This window comes from Drosophila sulfurigaster, chromosome 2R (assembly GCF_023558435.1).
Source record: "Drosophila sulfurigaster albostrigata strain 15112-1811.04 chromosome 2R, ASM2355843v2, whole genome shotgun sequence".
Lineage (NCBI taxonomy): Eukaryota > Metazoa > Arthropoda > Insecta > Diptera > Drosophilidae > Drosophila > Drosophila sulfurigaster.
This window is the reverse complement of record NC_084882.1, coordinates 18,536,247-18,552,894: the sequence shown is the minus strand read 5'-3', so window position 1 is coordinate 18,552,894 and position 16,648 is coordinate 18,536,247. Positions and strand designations below refer to the sequence as shown.

At 40.4% G+C, this 16,648-nt stretch overlaps 2 protein-coding genes across 2 annotated transcripts in view; one reads left to right on the top strand and one right to left on the bottom strand.

Moving 5' to 3' along the window:
* The window catches only part of LOC133836724 (uncharacterized), a 130,715-nt gene that overhangs the window by 34,235 nt on the left and 79,832 nt on the right, over positions 1-16,648 (bottom strand). The window lies entirely within an intron of this gene.
* LOC133839304 (uncharacterized) overlaps positions 1-16,648 on the top strand; it is a 96,176-nt gene that overhangs the window by 31,573 nt on the left and 47,955 nt on the right. Inside the window, 1 exon segment of the mRNA XM_062270730.1 lies at positions 2,521-2,566. The gene's annotated coding sequence lies outside the window, so the exon portion shown is untranslated.

Genomic DNA, 16,648 nt, shown 5'->3' with positions numbered 1-16,648 from the left:
GCGAGAACTTTGCTTGTGATAAGTTTCCAAATTTCTAAACGATGCGTGCTGGAAAAGAAAACGCATGGAAAATGTAAATGAAAACGAAAATCAATTAACGCTGTCATATCAAAAAAAACGAGAGGCGCACAAAAAGCACTGACTTGGCCAGCTTTAAAGTTTTATAAACTGCGCAGTCGCGATCTCTTGGCCCTGTCAAGTTCAAAGTTATAAATGTGCCACGGCGCGTGCAGAGTTTATTTAATTTTTTGTTGTTCGATTTTACTGCCAGCATACACAAACAGTCAATAGCCGAAATTCGTGTATTTATTTACGTATATTTTTTCTTTTTCTGTACATTTCCTGTGTGCATTTGATTTGAAAGTCATAGAGAATTATTCTGTCAACGAGCAACTGGGATCAATTACCTTTCAAAACCAATTTGCATTTGAAATGCATAACAAAATCGTGTGTGAGTTGGCAAACATTTTGGCAGTCACACGCTGTGGCAATGTTGCATTGTTTTCTTTGGCTTGGTTTTGCCTTTCTGCTGATTGGCAGGCTTTCAAATTGCTCAGACCAAGCAAACGAATGCAGGTGGCTTCAGCATTCAACATTCAACGAATTTGTGGCATGGGCACCCACACAATTGTCTTATCTATATAGCTGGCAGTTGCTCATTATTGCAACCGTTGCTTTGCTAGGTGTGTCAGTAGTAGTTGCAACTGTTACTGTTGCTGTTGCTGCCACGGCTGCTGCCACGGTTGCCGTTGTTTCGCTTCACTGCTGATTCGATCACGTGGCTCTGATCAATAAGCTTCAGGCACGCAAGGCAGGCAGCAGGCACTTCTCCAGCTCGACTTCAACTGTGGCAATAGCAAAAAGCAAAAACAAACAAAAAAATATATGTATATAGAAAAATGGGTTAATGCGCAACCAACGATTATTTGTTTTCATTGTTGATTGTATTTTTATTTATATTTATATTTGTGTTTGTTTTCGCATTTGTTTATAGTTGTGCTCTGCTGTTGCTGGCAGCTTTTGTTAACAATTTCTTTACTCTTACTTTTGATTAGGCAATGAGTTGGCGTTATTTGGTTTCTCATCACTCACGGATTAATTCTTGAAAAGTAAATCTGTAGATGTCGATGTCGATGGTGATTTGTCGCATCTCATCTCGAGTGGCATTCGATACGTTGTTTTTTGTGGGTTACAATAACAAGCGGCAAAGCTTTCGTTTTCATTGTGCAACAACCATTTTTTCTCGTCTCCTAATTGAATTCTTGCATGCCTCGTTGTGTTGCATGTCTCTCTATCTCTCTCTTTCTCTTTCGCTGTCTGTTGCAGCAGCAATTACAGCATATTAAAAGTCACAACTGTCGATCCAATGTAAATTATGACAGTCTGTCTATAATTAATCAAAGCGTTAGGGCCGCCGTCAATTGCCAGCTGCCATTTAGTCTCAATTAACACACGCAAATTATCCAAAGAGCTGGTCATAGCTTCATTCCTCACTGGTCCATTGATCATTCCAGTTGTTGCATGCGAAATATGCGCGGCATTTGAAAGTAAAAACAGTTCAGCACCTACTGGAATTTTTATACCCGCTACCCATAGGGTAAAAGGGTATTATAAGTTTGTGCCTGAAGGAAATGTATGTGAAAGGCAGATAAAGATATATAGCAGATATATATTCTTGAACAGCCAAGACGATATAGACGGTTTTTGGTTGGGATCGCGTACAAATATTAAAAGTTCTTCAAAAAATACTTTTGTATGGACAAAAAACACATACTGCAAGTCTGAGTCTGAGCTGCTTTAGCTAACAATCTGGTATATTTAGTACTCTACAGCATATTGTGAATGTAATATAAAAAACAAGGTTTCGGAATATTTTAGTATTTGGTGATATATTTTTAACATATTTTCAATATATGGTTTTATTGAAAATTACTTATTTTCGGGTAACTCACAGTCGATCACACTCGACTGTTGCTTTCTTAGATGTTTTTTTTCTAGACTTGTACTTGCATTTAGTATGTGCCTGGCCTTTTGTCTACCATGTGGCTGCAACCAGTTTAGAAATTCTATAAAATGACTGACAGACTGAGAGACTGTCGGTCGGTCGGACTCTGCTGACCATGGCGAAACCTGATGTGCTACGTGTTGTGATTTGTATTTCAAATGACGTCTGGTTCCGTTCCGTTTCATTCCAATGTCAGGCGATTGAATTGCAAAATCTGAGCTAGGAGAGCGAGAATACATTTGGCAATCATCTTGAGTTGTTCACGTATGTTCGTATATTCCGAAAAAGAATTGAATACCACATCAATCAGCCTAATGAATTGGTTTTTCGAGCATTCGAACAGTATCGGGCATTGACAGCATGCTAATTTCGACACTTTGCCGAGATTTATGGCCAAAAGACGAGTAGGAGTAGCAAAGTATCTATCAAATAGTTAAAGTTCGACTAATTTGTATGCTGAAATCAACTTCATATTGATTAACCTTTTGTTTTCTTCTACCTTTCTCTCTTTGCAGTCAACAACTGGGAGTAAAATCTGCATGAAAATTGCAACCAAAAAAGGTAAGGAAAGCTTTCGCAAGCCATTTGCAGTCATGGGATGAACAAATATGCCAATTAAATCAATAAATATTTGCGCCAGCTGCTGATGTCAAACGAAGCTATTCGCGTTTTGACACCAAATAGCAATAAAGATTTCCAAAAATATTTTTTACAAATAGCTGAGAGACAACAACAGCAGCAGCAGCAGCAACAACAATAGCAACAACAACATGCTGTGAGGCAGACAGAAATCATTTATGTTAATCAACACATGTTTTTGAAGTCATTGGCCAGGCCAAAGCAAGACCAGACCAGAGACCAGAGACAGCCAAGAGATCTGGCTAATGTAATGTGTCTGTCTTTCTGGAGTTGTTGCTGCTGCTGTTGTTGAGGCTGTTGTGGTTGCTGCTGTGGCTGTGGCTGTTGTTGTTGCTGTATGCATATTAAAATGCCCAAAAAACCGAAACAAAATAAATATATACAATAAACGTGTTTCCCATCTCTCTCAGTGTGTGTGTGTTTGTGTCGCACAACAAAATCAAATTCAAATTGTGCGCCGTTGAAATTTGCGCTAATGTTGCCATTTGTGTTGTTGTTGTAGTTGTTGTGGCTGCTGCTGCCTCTGGCGGCTTTGATGGGCCAGTTTGCTGTGTCGTCGTCGCTTTTTTGAAGGTGTAGACACGAGAGTTATTTTTGTGTGCTGCCGACTTTATATGACCGCCTCATGCCCCCAAACGCCATTCCACCATCTGCTGTGTTTTTTTGTTGTTGTATTTTTTGCCCATGCCCCATGCCGAACAAGATTTCTGCGTGTCTTGTCGCTCTGCGGGTTTTCTAATTCTTATGCAAATATGCAGCGCCAATGCCAATGAACAAACAGTTGCTGTCGTTGTCGTTGTTGCTGTTGCTGTTGTTGCTACTGTTGCTCTCCAACTGTTTGTATTATTCGAGTTGGTTGCAGCTCAAAAAATGAAAAAAAAAATAACGCACCTACTACGTATACAACTGTGTACATTGGATGAAGATTCTTGCGAAATTCGCTGTGAGTCAAAATCACAGAAAAAAATGAGCTCGTCAAACTCGCCAAACATACATTTCAAAATCGAATTCGCATTAATTTCTAAACGAGTTGAGCGTAAAAGGTGAAAACAACTTTAGCTTGCGGGCTCTTGAATATCCAGAGAAACCAACAACAACGACAATAGTAACAATGACAACAACTATGACAACGTCAACACAGCAAACACAGCAACAGCAACAACAACAACAACAAGTATAACAACCATGATAACTAACACTTTTAAATAACCATAAATGACAGCGCAGATAAAGGCGGCCCATAAAGCGTCAACTGCGACGATGGCGGCGCTTCTGTCACCCAGAGGAGAAGATCAGAACCAGCTTTTGAAACTGAGCGAAACTGAGTGAATAAGAATGGCGAAGACTGAAAGAGAAAGAGAGCAGTCAACTGTAAAACTAACATATTACGCATACGCCCCATGATGTGTGTGCTGTTTGTTGTTTCTTCGCTCATGACTCATCCGAAATGAGTTCAGACACATGAAATTCATTGCACTTTTGACGATCGTTCTTACAATCAATTCCAATGAAGTAAAGGCAATAATGCTAAGCATAATTTTCCGTTTGCAATTCAATTCGATCGAATCGATTTGGCTGTGTAATAAACTATGCAATTAGCAGCTGCTTTAGGTCGTAAACCCTAGTGTCGCTCTTGTTTTCTGATTAAAGCAGAACGCACGTCTAAATATGCCCGCCTGTTGCTTTGATTTGCGTTAATCTTAACGCCGCTTTTGTGATGCCTACCAAAAACACAAAAAAACAACGAATGAAAGTCCGCATCTGATGCCTCTTTGGGCCATTTGCCATTACAAGGCACAGCAGGGCATCCAGCTCTGCAGCTCTGCAGTCTCTGCAGCCCTCGGTTATGTTAATTGTGTGAGGCGCGCTGCTTATGAACTTGACATGCAGAACGAATTGAAATGCTGTTGTCTGTCTGCAATCTGAGTCCATCTCTGGCCGAGTCGAGAACATAAACTCACACTTAAAATCAATAAACGTAAACTGGGCAACGCCTGCCCACCTACGAACGACGGCCAGGGCATTGGACATGTGTAAGCTATAAAACTATAAAATAGCACAAACTTATGCATACAATAAACATAAACAAGCTATCGCCCAGACACACAAGCCCTAAAAAATATATACTATATAGGACTCGAGGTGTCTCTCTATCTGTCTGCCTCTCTATGAAGTTGTTGGTACATGGGTAAACAAGTCTTTTTATTGCTGGCACGCATAAAAGGATATCCAGCGGCAATGGACCAAAACAACGAAGCCATCGTGCTGACCATAAATACACTTAATTGCCATTTTATTACTGTAACTATTAGGCTACAGCCAAAGTTGCAGTCACACTGACAATCGTGCCTTGTACTCCATTAGATGGCGAAGCTCTGGTGCTTCATTTACGCATCAAGAACAGCAAATAAAATGGTCAAAGAACACATATAGCACCACAACAACAGCCGCACTCCAACAGCAACATTGCTGCTGCTGCTGCTGCTGCTGTTGCATGCAAAGTGGAGCCCTTCAACTGCAGTTCCAGCGACTTTAATGAAATCTGCATGTTTTGTGCTTTAACAAGCATTTTGCTTGTCTACTCATGTCGCTCTGGCTCTCGGTCTCGCTCTCGCTCTTGCCCGATTTGCGATTCCCCGATCTTTTTGTGTGTGGGATTCCAGGCTAGACTTGAATGCAGTTTATAGCGAGAGCCATTGGCTGGCTCTCTGATCACCGGCTTTTGTGCTTGGATTGTGGCAAAGGCAAATCTTGTTAGCGCAAATATTAACTTGTAAATATGATGATGCCCCCATGGAAATTGTATAAATCGCTGATAAATATCATTAGGTTCCCCCCTCCCCATATCAACTCAACTCCATTGCTTTTATTTGTGCAACTATTCTCTGCGTTGTATTCGTATTTGTATTTGTATTGCAATGCGCCTTGCAATTCTATTAAGATTTTTATCTTAAGTGCTTGTACAGCCTATTTGCCGCTTTTGCCAGAGAGCGAACTCGAACTCGAACTCGTACTCGTACTCGTACTCATCGTACTCGTAATTGTTTAGCAAATCAGTTGAGAGGGCTCTGGAGAAGCTTTGAGCTCTGTGGCATTGCATTGAGTGCTCGATGCTGTTGTTGTTGCTGCTGTTGTTGTGCCTGATTACACAGTAGTAACTGACAATTTGCAATAACATTCGTTTATGAGCCAGGAAATGCAATAACTGAATTGAATTGCCTACAATTTCAACATCTTCGGCAGCATGATTAAAGGAGGAAGCGCATCTCTATGGCCAGATAACATTCGAGGTATTTGCTGATTAGTGTTACAAGTGAGGAAGTGCATTACTCTATTATTCTAAGCAGCTGCAACACGCTTCGCGCTCATAAATATATATGTGGAATCTGGAAGGAGTACAATGAGAAAACCCAACCTGAACAAAGACGTGACAAATGCACTAAACGAGCTACTTTATAGCGTGGGAGTTGCTGACGCTCTCTTGACGTGGCCGAAGTTCATGGGAAGGCGCCATTGACAGTGGCCTGCTGCAGCTGAACCCTTTTCTAGACTCACTTAGCTGTTCATATTTCAAAACGTGCACATCAAACTGCCTACTCATAAGCATAACCATAAGCATATAAGCATAGAGAGACACACACTCTCATTTACTACTACTACACATAGCACATTCCTAGACCATATTCGGCTGCTAATCAGAGCCGCCCCGTGGGGTTCCGGGTTACCATTTGGTAGTAATTTGGAGCACTCAACGCAAGCAGCGGGCCAGCGGTGCGACACAGTTGGAAATGCACCGAAAAGAGCAGGCAACAAAACAGCTGCGCTGCATGGTGCACGTTGCGTATGCGCATTTTTGTCAGACGGGTTCAATAAACGATTAGCTGACCGCCCAGTTCTAAGAGACATTGTTGTTGTTACCAACGTCGCAGACGCTTTTATAGTTGTTGCTGTGTTGTTGTTGTTGTTGTGGTTGCTGTTGGCGGCGAGCGCGTTGCGTGTGCGTCTGCCAAAGTTATCGCGGCTTTTTACACTAAGACGAAGGCTAATATGTCATTTGGTCATTGATACGTGCGACGACGTCCGATCCACACACACACACTAGGTGTTGGGTGAGGTGAAGAGGGGGGCGAGGAGGGGAGGGAGGTGCAACAATGTGAGGGCAGACGCGGCACGGTGCGACCAAAGCAAAACGCTTACTGTCAGTGTGAGGCGAGTATAATTAATTGCGCCTATCAATATCGCTGCTATGTCTTCGATGTTGTTGTCGTTGTTGCTGTTATTGCTGTTGCTGTTGCAGCACGCATCTGAGCAAAGCCAAAACTCTTGGCTGCGTGCTTGGCCCGATGGCCGGCATCATCAGCAGCAGCAGCGGCAGCAAAAGCAACAGCTCATTGAGATAAGCCTGTCCGTTTGTACGCATTTGGTTTTTGCATAAATCATGGCTATGCGAAATGTTATGTCAGCAGCTTTTCCAATGAAGCAATAACAAGAAAAGGCTCTTCACGGCGGGGACTAGAATGGATATCATTCTGATTTATTGATCATGATGAACTAACTAACTAACTTCTCTATTCGAATACGAAACTCTTTTGTGGGATTATCAAAATGATCGACAACTCTTGTGTTTTTGAAGAGGTGGCAAAGCAATTTGAGTTCTATATATTCAAAATGCATTTATAATTCTTTGTGATTTATGTGAATAGATAGACAACTCTGTCATCGATGAACTAAAGACATCTTCTATAATTCTTCGACAGTTGATGGACAAGAATAAGATCTTTAAAAATATATTTTGCAATTTAGACAACTGATGAGCCCTAATTTCTTCACCTTTAAATATTATAAATTGTGTTCTAGAAGAGTATGCAAGTTTCGATTTGTTTTCAATGGTCATTGGCCACAGTTTTTAGTCACCTTTGTTTGCTTTATCAGGTAAAAACAACAAGAATAATAACAAGCGCTAATGGCTCGTATTTCTTATCGAGTTGCAACGAAAGTGACTGAGAGAAAGTGATAATAAAAACTACAACAAAGAAAACAAGGTACATTAGAGCTGCAAATGGAATGTTATAGAAGTATTTCTCACATGGAAACGATTTGCGAGTATTTTGAGGCCTTGACCCCCATGAAAGATTTTTACGAGTCTATTTAGCTAAATGCCAAATGCAAATTTTCGCAAGAGAGCCACAACTAAAAACTTGGCAGTCCAAAGACAGAGAATGACTCACCAAATAAGCAGCGGATGTGGTCAATGGGATCGACGACTAGGCTTGTCATAAAAACCGAGTGTGTGTGGGTGAGTGGAAAACACCTTAAAGGCAGGAGCAACAACAACTACAGCAAAATATATTGAGCAACTGTGACGAGTAGCTAAATGACAATGCTGGGCTTTTGGCATAGGGGAAGTGTGTGAGTCATGGCAATAAAACAAACCTGGGACTGGCCTCTTATAGCTCGCTTTAAGTGTGCACTGAGGCATGCCAAGTTCTTGTTTATGGCTTCCAAAGAGAACACTTGCCCTGCATTTGCCACCCTCATTTAACTGCAAAGGGGAGGGCAGCAACATTAAACAAAAAACTTAACACAAACCCTGCAGCTAATTTATGTCTTATTTCTCTCACTCTATCTGCATCTCTTTGTCTCTCTTTCATGTTGTTGTTGTTGTTGTCTTGACTACCGTATTGCTGCAAATGCAAATGCAGAAATTTTCGAAATGATTGATGTTGCCACATTTTGCAGCTACCTTTTCCGAGGGGGTAAGGAGGGGCAAGAAAAACAAACATGTCGAAAAAAATTCTCTTTGTGCAAAATGTTGGCATTTTGAAGTGCGAGTAATTGCAGCTGCAATAGTTTTTCATGTTTTGTTGTCTTCCAGACCTGGCCAAGTTCCTTTTGGCCTTTTTGGCAATATACAGACAGTTGTTGTCCGCTGTCCGCTGTTCGCTGTTCACTGGCGACTTCCTTTCACAAGCAGCGAGCCAAGAAAAATGGCTGTCTGATGGGCACTTGAACGTTTGAAAATTATAGACTGCTTGACTGCTCGACTGTCGTATACATTTCACAGATGTCGGTCGAAGAAAAGCAAAGCGAGCAAATACCAAAGACATTTATTTAAGGGAATCAAGTCAAATGCTGCTTAAAAAAGCGTTAAGCTTCACCTTGACAGTCAAAAAAAAAAAAATAAATAAACAGAAAACAAATCCATCCTAAACAACAATAACAAATATTATGCAAACAACATGTTTTAATGAACAACAAAAATACTTGTACCTTGAGACAAGGGCCTTCATTGCGGCAGCAGCAGCAGCAACATGAAATAAAAATGCGGCTAATTACGCGATCGAGCCCAAAAAACACACACACAACAAGTATGTGTATGTGTGTGTGTGGGTATTGAATGCGTGTGTGTGCCCACAGGTAATTACGGAGCGAGCACATGCCACATAATTCTTTTGTGCAATGAGCACGACATCGAGCACTCGCACTCCGCTTGCCGCTTAGCGGTTTTCATGTAAGTAGCTGTAGTTGATGCGGACACAGACGCCAACACCGACGACACTTGTGCGCATGTGCAGCCTCAAACACACACACACACACACACTAATACATTCAGAAAATGTTGGCATATAAAAGCTAAAAACTGCCGCTAGCACAAAACAAGCAAAGCATAAAACGTCAGTCAGGCTCCGCCGAAAAACCGGTTGAGTTATGAAAAATTATGATTGTCACTGGACGGTTGCTCGCTTGCAGCAGCAACAACTACAACAACAACAATTGTTGCTGCTACAGAAATGTGTAACAATTTCAAGTTAAACATGCGCTTTGTTTACCTCTCTCGTATTCGCTGTTGTTGTTTTCATTTTGTTACTTTTTTGCATTTACGCTAAAAGCCAACACCAAATAGACAACAATTACAGCAACTACAGCGGCAATGCCAAGTGGGTCTCTCTTTCTGTCTCTTGGCATACACACATATAATTATTTGCCCACGTTTCGCATGTTTTGCCAGACTGACTGTCGTCAAAGTCGCCTCGAGAGAGTCGAGAGTTGCTCAAAAGGTGTGTCGCCGATAGCAGATACTCTCTGCCGCAGTTTTGGGGGCATTTATATTACGGGCAATATAACCACATGTTTGTTCTAACAGCTAGTCATATACTATACTACTATAGTGTACTCCTTCCTCTCTTGCTAGCTAGACGCAATGTGTGCAACATGTGTTGCCAACAACAGCTGTTGGCAACATGTTGCCAATGCGCCTCATCAATTTGTATGCCGCGCACAGTTGCCGCTAATTTAACTGATCGTCTTTTGAATTGCATTTCTATTTAAAATTTCTTCTGTTGCTTTTGCTGTTGGAACTCCTTTGCCTCGATTGTTATGCCTACTTTGAAGTGCAGCTGAAGTTTTTCTTATTTTCGCAATTACGCGTGCAACATTTCAATTGAACAAATGCATTGCAGCGACATTTTATTGGAGACAAACCCGAGAGGGGGGGGAGGGAGTGGGGCGACGCAGTCACCATAAATTCTTGTGGAGAAACTCACAAGGCGCAGCTCATTGGGAGCTTAGCTCGAATGTAAAAAGAGACACTCTCTGTGTCTCCCTTTCTGAAGCAGCAGCGGCAGCGGCAGCTGCGTAAATTGTCATCAGCTGTCAGTGTCAGTTTTAATTAGTTTGTTTACACAGCAACAACAACGAAAGCAGCCACAATAATAATAAAATAATAACCATTGCAAAGACAAAGACAAACCCACAACACAACTCAACACAACACGCACTGCGTTGTCATTGCCTCCAATCATATCAATTTGATCCTCAGCCGTTGTCATACTCCGCTTTTAAATAACTTTAAATTGTGTGTGTGCGTTATATGAAATTGTTGTTTTTTACTGCTGTTGCATTTGTATAGAGTTACGGTCAATAATGCACTGGGTTAATTACCAGTCGCCAGTCTTCATTTACAGCCAGACACTCGAGCAATCATTGAGTGCTGATTACAATGCGAATGGACCAAGCTGCTTATCAACTAGACGACAAGGAATGCCATGAATGCTTAGAAAAAGATTTCAGACTTTGCTCCATTTGAGAATGATAATTGGAATTGTTGAAGAACAAATTAGCAAATTTATTTGAGGTATATTAATTCTTTAATAATTTTGAATAACTATATAAAACAGTTATTGAAAGTAACATGAATTTTCGAATTATATTTGTCATACTAAAATTTAATTTTACATAAGGCATTTATTAATCAACTATTTTATGTAGTCAAACACAGGGAAATCATTAGTGGCGCCATCTTGTGTTCGTTTCCTAGTACTCAAATTCCACGATTAAACATTCGCTAACAAGATTCCTGCATAAATCGATTGCCTAATGTTTCGAAAAACTATTTACATGCAATCTTTCAACAATTGAAAAATTGCAAACTCATAAAATTTTATGACATACAAATTGAATACTGTTTTTATAGCTTGTAGCCTGTTGTTGTTGTTGTTGTTGTTGTACAATCGGCAAACAATAAATGTTAATTAGTAAAATTTATGCGCTGTGGCCTATTGACACTTTTTTAGCTCTCTGGCTGTGCTTGTTGTTGTTGGTATTTTATTTTTGCCATTTTGCTCCACCCCATAAAAATAAAAGCAGTCTAAAAAGAATGTGGTTATCAAAGCGGTTGTTGTTGTTGTTGCTGCTTGTAACACAATTTGCAATTAAGTGAATTTTGTTGTATGGCAAATAAAAATTTGTATGCGATAAACAAAAGCGAAATAAAAACAAAGCAAACCTGTTTTCGAGTCGAATGTTTTTTGATGATGTCAAATACATCGCATTTATTTGCATATTATGAATGCATTTGGAATCCTTAGCAAGAAGAACAAAGTGCAAAGCATCCCTAAATTGTGCAATTTATGTAAAATTAACTGCAAAGAATTTACATTGTGGTGAATGGTCTTTTGATTAAAACCAAACAGAAAGTCAATATTATTTTTGGAGGCGATGCCGATGGCAGCAATTTAAGCAAAATTATGGCGAGCTCAGCCAAGAGAGTCAGAGCCAGAGAGCAGAGCAGAGCAAACAAGCTGTGGGTTAAGACCCAGCCACATTTTTCATTACAAATTGAGTCATTAAATTTATTTATACGCGACGAAAGGCTCCACATGGACCAAGAGAACTTCCGCGTAACAGCAAAACTGCGAACTGAGAAGTGCAACTGCGGCAGCAACAGCGATTCCCATTCCCATTTCTGGGTCAATTTTGGAGAAGACAGCGGCAGTCGTTACTTTTTTTATATTTTTTTATTTTTACTGCAGCAACTCCAGCAAAAGGGGTTGCTGGACCTCATATAAGTATCATTTTTTATGGCTTTTCATTATGAGTGCATATATATAATTCTTAATAAGAAAGTTGCCGTTCTTTGGTCAACAACAACAAATCTGGCACAAGTTATTCGAATAAAGTATTATATTTTAATAGGCCATTGAATATGAACTTTTGTTTTTTTGTGTGTTTTGTGGGTCAGCTGAACTTTTGTTTTCACTACCCACAGTTGGCGTGATTGGCGTGAAAAGCAACTTAAGCTCTGCTTGATGATGGTTATCTATCTATGATTTAGCATGTCGGGGCACTTGACAATAATTTACGCAAATGGCATAATTCGCTTCATGAGCGAAGTTGAAGTTAATGATGATGACGATGATGCGATGCTGGTGATGATGATAATGTCTGCCTGCTCCTGCAATGACTATAACTATGTACTTAAAGAGGAGTGCTCGTCGCGCTTTCAACGCCAACGCTGAAATTGAAACGAGCCCCAGACCTAGACACTCACACTCTTGAGGCTTGAACTGCTGCTGCGAGAGAGCAAGAGCAAAGATAATGTTACAGACTACGACGCCTAATGAGGAGGCTTTTGTCTGTTGGCTCAGTGTCTGTCTGTCTGTGAGTCACAATGATTCTCACTTGTATTGGGAACTGGGAATGGAGTTGAGACTCAGACGGCGACTAAAACTGGGCGTGCGTTGGTTATTTGCGTGCCGGCGTGCCAATCGACTCTTGCATCTGCAATAACAACAATCGCAATCACAACACTACAACAGCAACAACAACAACAACGACAACTTGCTGCTTGATAAGGCAAAGAGAGTTTAAAAAAGCGCCGCTTACATGCACAAAAGCCATGCTCAAAAGATTGCAGCTGCTTGCTTTTAATTGCAATTGCAGAAAACTTACAATTCCACGCACATTCTCATCGATGGATGGGCCCACAGATTGCCGTTTACCGATTGCCGATTGCCGATTGGCGACTGGCGATGCACAAAAGTATTCGCAATAGCCTCGCGCCATATCAAACGTCGACATCTCGGCGCACCGCCAACCACTTCAAATATCATCGAAGTGCACACCTTAGAATTATTGGCGCTAGACATGCAAATCCATGCAGCACGGCATCTCTGTTGGCAACCAGTTGGAAGATCGTCGTTGATCGTTCTTTCATTCGCTCGTTCGTTCGTTTCCCTCTCTCAAGAGTTCTCTAACAGCAATTTCGTAATCATCGTTGCGAGCATAAATCAAAATATCTTTATTTATGCGACGACAGTTGTTACAATTCTATCAGCAATGTGCTGCGCTTTTGTCCAAAAAACGAATGAAAACAAACAAACAAATTGGGTTTCGAATGATGCGTCCCCAATCTGCAGTCATGCCAAATGGTTTTCTCATCTTCTCGTTTCTCCTCCTAAACGAGTATTTATTGAAATATGTGTTTCTTTTTGGGGCCAGCAATTTCTAAACAATTGTCAGCTCCAATGGCAGCTGTGTTTGTCTTCACAAAGAGAGAGAGAGAGAGGAGGGAGAAGAACACACGGAAATCTAATTAAAAAGAGCTCAGATCAGAGAGAGAGAGAGAGTTAAATTAACGATCCAAGGTACCAGCAAACTAATTACCTAAAGCATGTGCCTCTGAGATTTTTCAGCTGCAAAGCTCATTAGAGAACCGGGAAAACAAATTTGTGGCGAGCCAGAAATATCGTAGAGAGTGAGGGAGATAGAGAGCGTGTGCAGTGTGTGCAGCGTTATTTACCTTTGGCACCTCATTATGACGACCCAAAAGCCACATGGCGTAACCGCAGACGACAAGGCCTCGCCCCAATCATCGTTTAGAGAACAATTACAAGCAAAGCTCTTCAAACGGATCTTTCAACGCACTTGCGGTATGCCATTGTGCTATTCATTAGTAAACAAAATAAGAAGAGAAAAAAAAAAAACGTATACGAATCGTGAGTGCATTCACCTGCAAACACACACGTTGCTTGAGAAAATGCCTTTTATCTTCGAAATAGATAGATCGATCGGGCGATCGATCGATCGATACTACAAAATACTTATTATACTACGTGCATTGCATATGGATCTTGCGAGAGTCAACTGGGTCAACTGGCAGATTAGCAGCTGGCTGTGGAGCTGCATCGATTTCAATTGAAATTGATCAAATCATTTACAGACTGATTGATTGAGCCCAATTATTGATGGGGTTTTGTTTGTTAACGGGCTTATATAATAAATTTCCATGTGACTTTGATCAGAGTGATCACAAAGAGCGCGGCAGCAGCAACAAAAAAAAACTTAAACAAAACTGTAACAAGTTACGAGTATCGACTTTGAATGCGCATTCAAATCATGAGCATGAACATGAGTGTATCCATTCGTTCACGCGATCGCCCTGTTGTTTATTTTGTTGTAAACATCCGGACGTGCAGCAAAATGTTGCATATTGTGTGCAGGAAGCCAATGTCGAGTTATGAGCATGTTGTTGCCGCATTTTTTTCTGCCTACAGGGCGTGCATTTTTTTTTGGGGAAACGAAATTTCAATTTATTTGTCAATGAAGTTGCCGGCAGTGCACACGTCTTCGAAAAAAACGAGCGAGAGACGCGACTGGACGCGACGAAGATTTCGCAAGCCGTCGTATTTAATCGATAAAAATTTATATCATTTTTTTATTGCATTTAATTACTATGTGTGTGGCAGCGAAATGTCTACAATTTATTGCACAAGGTGTGGCTATAGTTTTAAATACGTACGCTATGTATAAAATACGAAATACAAAAACAGTACCCCAAAAATAATTTATGTTTCTCTTGTTTTCTTTACAGGTAAATTATGCAAATTTGTTGAACTGCTTTTTTTTTGCCAAGATGAAATATCAAGATACGTGTTTAATATACGCGTGTGTCGGTAAATGTGAGTATAAATACTTATAGAGGAGTAGAAGTAAAGGCGAACGTGCTAATATGATGTCACTGCAAAAGGGGGAATTTAAGCTACGATTCGAGAATGTTGCGCATACGCAGTGTATGACTAACACTTGACTTGAAAGCCGCCATAAATTAGACGAAATTTGAACATGTTTGTTGAATTACTGCTGGTATTAAATTCGGAATTTGATCATCATGCGTGTACGTAAAGTGAGTTTATATTATAAGTGTTTTAAATTAATATCTTGATTGGACATTGTCACAACTTTGCAATAATTTGAATAGTGTTATAGATTATAATCTCGTATTACGCATTCGAAGTGTGAAGCGATGACAATATCGTGCTTTGATGAATCACTGACAATATAACAAATTTTCACCAAAAATTTGCATTGATTCAGCTCGAAAGATAATCACACATAATCCCAATGTAAACACACATGGTTATCAACAAATCCATATCAGCTAGATTATATCGCCGCGCAGTTGTATAACAAATTCGCAACAAGTTTTTAAGGTATGGGTCGGGCTTACACGTGAGCTGAAGTTAATAAATAATACGTATACGCACTGCGCGCCAGCTCGTACGTATCTGCTATCAATATCTCATTGTTTTCGCAAACTGACAGGCAATATGCAAAATATACGCCCTCACAGCTTTAGACTATCCACAAGCTGTCCATTTGTTACAATTTAAAATTCACTTGACGTCGCAAGTCCTTGACACCTTTTTCTGCATTATTTTAATTACCTTCGCTGGTAGTCAGCAGTCAGCAAGCAGCGATTTAAAATGCGCAAATGGCATGCAAGGCAGAGACACAGGCAGAGTCAGTGATGTGATGTGAGCAATTTGTCATCCCATGTTGTGGCAAAAGAGGCAGCGACGAAGTCGGACAAAATGTGGCACGATGTTTTGAATTTGTGTTTTGTTTTTTGTGTTTCGCCAAATACAACATCACACTCACTCACTAGCGAGTACACTCTCGTATTTATGCATGTGTGCCCATGCTTAATTACGAATTCACTAAAACTGTCACAATCGCTGAGCTCTGGGCATTTGTCAAATTGACAGCAGCAGCTCGAAGATTGCGCACTTTTGCGCTTAATCTTCGAATTTGGTGAAGCACGCGCAGAATTTGAGTTGAGCTGAGCGTTTTGTCATGAGTAATGCGAGCTTAGCACGCACCTCTGAAGAGAGAGAGACAGACCACTGAGTGCCATGCCTCAATTTCAATCTCAATCTCTCGCCGACTAGCAATCGCAATGGCAATCGCAACGTCAACTCAAACACAGAGAGTACACACCCTAAGAAGTGCTCATATTTCATGAGTCAATAAACTGAGTGGGACACGCGCAAAACTGTGAGCTGTAATCGCGCCTTTTTATACCCTCTACCCATAGGGAGAAGGGTATTATAATGTTGTGTCTACAGAAGATAGAAAAAAGAGACAGCGTCACGGACTCCATAAAGTATATATACACATATCTGTATTATTTTAAATGTAGTAGTGTATCAATATACCAAGTATATCCTTTAGTATATTTTTCGGTATATTATTTGCGGTATATTTAGTGAATAATACTGCACTATGCTGTATCTATTCAAAACGGTATCTAGTATATTTTAACATATTTCAGTATCATTTCAGTATATAAATGCGGTATATTTTAAGAATAATAAGAACAGGTAGCGAGTATCTGGCAGCCGAACATACTCGACTGTAGCTTTCTTACTTGTTTTGTTTTGGCTG